Consider the following 3,503-nt stretch of genomic DNA (forward strand, 5'->3'; position numbering starts at 1 on the left):
GACATCTTCCTCCCATCTCACAGAAAATTGTTATAAGGTACTTATTATATTAGAACTGGCAGCTGCTGGGAAATTACTGTACTTAGCACACAAACCTATGATGCGTACAATGCAAGGCATGACTCTACTTGTGCAGTACGCAACCTGCACAACCACATGTGTTGGGGGGAGGCTGGGGTACGGGGGAGAGAGAGAGAGAATATTAAAGATGACTCCCAGGCTTTTGGTGTGAGCAACAGGAAGGATGAAGATTCCATGAATGAAGAAGGGTGACACTATAAGGAACATTGGTGGGGGCAGGCAGGAGATCCGTTTTGAACCTATTAAATTTTAGGTGTGTGATGCTGAGGATGATAATAGAATCTGTCTCACAGGATTACTGTTAAGATTAGTTAGCATAGGTGAGCATCAAATCTGTCAGTACTTGTTCAATAAATGCTGGATCCTAGCATTATCAGGTAACTTGAATTTTCAATACACACATTTAAATTTAGAACCTATGTATACACACGTATAATATATATAAAATCACAGATGCATATATGTAGGTGTAGGATCATCTTCTAAAAGGTTAGCACTCCAGGCTCACTATTTCCAAACACGAAACTCCAACCCAGACTAATCTTCTATCATCAAATTAAAAATAAGGAAGTTGTTTTTTTATATACACACACACACATCTGTCTGTCTGTCTGTCTATCTACCTATGTTTTGATAAAGCATGTGAATGTATATGTTTTGGGGGTGGGGGGAGGGCTTACTTGGCAAAGTCCTCTCTGTTTTTCCCCTGCTGCACATATGGGCTCTTTGTCCTGACAGGGTAATAACATACAAACGAGTGAGAAATCACTGAAGAATAGAATTGATTATCTTTCAGAATGTCTTTCTGTCTCTAATCAGACCTGACAAACCAGGAATGCTCAAATCTGGGTTGTAAAAATGAAATTACATTTTGGTTTTTATTACCTGTGATACCATTGAAGCAGAATATTTTGATGCGACTTTAAAAATTCCCCTGTCAGCATGTAACAACACACTTGTTACAATCAAGTGTGGCAGGTTTCTCTCCCGTTGACTCTCTTATTCTCTGGGCCACACCAAGCTACACTAATAAGAGAGTTTTGGTAAGGTTAAGTATAAGATACTCTTTTGAAAAAGCAACAATAAGAAAACTGTAGAATTAAGTGGTGGCAGTTTTGGAAGTCTTTAACAAGGGAGAGAAAAAAGACAGAGATGCTAAATGGTCTAACATGAAGACAGCTTAGTACCAAATTGTACTGGACATGGCTCAGGAGTTACACAGAGCATGTGCTTAGCGGGCATTCTCATCCCTCTCTAAGCTTTAACCAGGTTGCCTGTTTTGTACACGAATAACTCCTAAGTTATTGAATAATTAATATTTTTCATGTATATTTACATATGTTTATACAGTTTGGGGATACTTTTTGTTTTATGTAAACATGTCAGGCAATTCGCTGGTGGTCCAGTGGTTAGGACTGTGCACTATCACTGCAGATGTCCTAGGTTCAATCCCTGGTCAGGGAACTAAGACCCTGTAAGCCGTGCAGTGCAGGAAAAAAAAAAAAAGTCGTATATTTTCATCAATTTATTTAAAAATTTTATAATGAAGTGTTCATATATGAGAATATATGTTTAATATATTTACATAGTATAAATAATAATGAAACAAATACCTGTGATGCTCAACTTAATAAAACAAAAGCAATGCCTTCATTAGGCCCAGCGTACCCCTTTACAGTCAAATTGCCTTCCTTCCTCCAAAAGGTAATTACCTTCCTACTCTCCTGAAATTGGCACTATTTCTGCTCTTGCTTAACTTTAGTTTTACCACATATGTATGTATCTATTTATTATTTATAGATAATAAAGTTTAAAAGATTTTGACCTTTATATATAGCTAACTGTGTTGTAGTTCTTTTTCTGGGACATGCTTTTTTCATCAACATTATATTTATAAGGTAAATCCACAATGAAATTTTTAGCTATCATTCAATTGCCTTTCCTACTGTATTGTATTCCATGTGTGAATAGGTGAAAAAATATTTTTTCTTTTCTCCATTCATTGGACATTTTGGTGATTTGTAGTCTTTTACTTTATAAACAATGCTGCTATGAATATTATTCTCCCCTGGTGCCCATGTCCAAAAATTTCTTGGACATATACCAAGGGCAGGCATATATCAAGAATAAAAAAAAAAAAAAGAATATATGCCACAGATGGAATCAACATGTGATGTTTTTCAAGTATTCTCACAGATGGATAAAATGTCAAGCTCTGACAATGCCAAGGTCTTAGCAAGATTGTGAAGCAACCAGAAATTTTTTAGTACTGGCAGGAGTATAAGATGGTATAACTATCCCAAATGGCAGAGGCTTGGTGGCAATGAACACTCTAATTCATAAATCTCATGCAAATGACATTTTACTGCCAAAAGCTGAAAGGAATATTTTAATAAGAAATTCCAAAGCAGGTTAAGCTGGGGCTGTTCAGAGAGCATTCTGTTGGAGTCTCCCTACTCCCTTATAAGAGGCATGCTCAGGCTGGTGGCAATGGCCTTCAGCTTGTCCATGGTAAGGTCTCTGAGGTCATGAGAACCTCATGGTTAAAAAAACTTTTAGCAAGCCAAGTCACCTAGATCTAACATCTGAGTTCCAGGTACTTTTTTTTACTACACCCCCAGTAACTTCTTGCCATATACCTATATATATAACTGCAGTGCAATTTGGTGGTAGTCACCAGACTGTGGACAAGCAAAATCAATTCCGGGCCTAGGAAGGATGGTGGAAAAATGTATGGTCAGAGGTACTATAAATACCAAATTCCTTTCAAAAGCGGTTACACGTTTTAATATTACCACAGACTTAGCTACATTCGTCTTCTCCAAGATTGTGGCTTGTCTCTTCACTTCCTTTATGGTATGTTTTGATAAACAGAAGTTAGTATTTTGAGGCAGTTAGATTTATCACTGTAGTTGATTCTAGCAATCATTTCCTTTATGGTTTGCACTTTGGGAATCTTATTAAAGATATTCTTTCTTACCTTGAGGGGAAAAACAAAACCTCCCCTAGATTTCTTCCACTGTTTTGCCTATTGGGTTTTTTAAACAGCTATATTGAGATATGTAAGATTCACCCATTTGAAGCTTATAATACAATGAATTTTAGTACAGTCTCAGAGTTGCCCAACTATCACCACAGTCTAATTTTAGACCATCTGTATCACCGCCAAAAGAAATCTTTTACTCATTAGCAGTCACTCCCCTTTCTTCCTCACTCTCCAACACCAGTACAGAGCTAGGCAACCGCTAATCTACATTTTTTGTTATCTTTTTTTTTTCAGCTGCACAGCATGCAGGATCTTAGTTCCCCAACCAGGGATCAAACTCATGCCCCCTGCAGTTGAAGCACAGAGTCTTAACCACTGGACCGCCAGGGAAGTCCCTAATCTACCTTTTTTTTTTAACAGCTTTGCCTATTCTGGA

At 37.3% G+C, this 3,503-nt stretch overlaps 1 non-coding gene across 1 annotated transcript; it reads left to right on the forward strand.

Moving 5' to 3' along the window:
- Positions 1-1,472: 1,472 nt before the first annotated feature.
- TRNAD-AUC (transfer RNA aspartic acid (anticodon AUC)) lies at positions 1,473-1,545 on the forward strand. Its single transcript has one exon. It is a non-coding gene; the product is annotated as a tRNA-Asp (tRNA).
- Positions 1,546-3,503: the final 1,958 nt, after the last annotated feature.

The sequence above is a fragment of the Hippopotamus amphibius genome, chromosome 3 (genome assembly GCF_030028045.1).
Source record: "Hippopotamus amphibius kiboko isolate mHipAmp2 chromosome 3, mHipAmp2.hap2, whole genome shotgun sequence".
Taxonomy (NCBI): Eukaryota; Metazoa; Chordata; class Mammalia; order Artiodactyla; family Hippopotamidae; genus Hippopotamus; species Hippopotamus amphibius.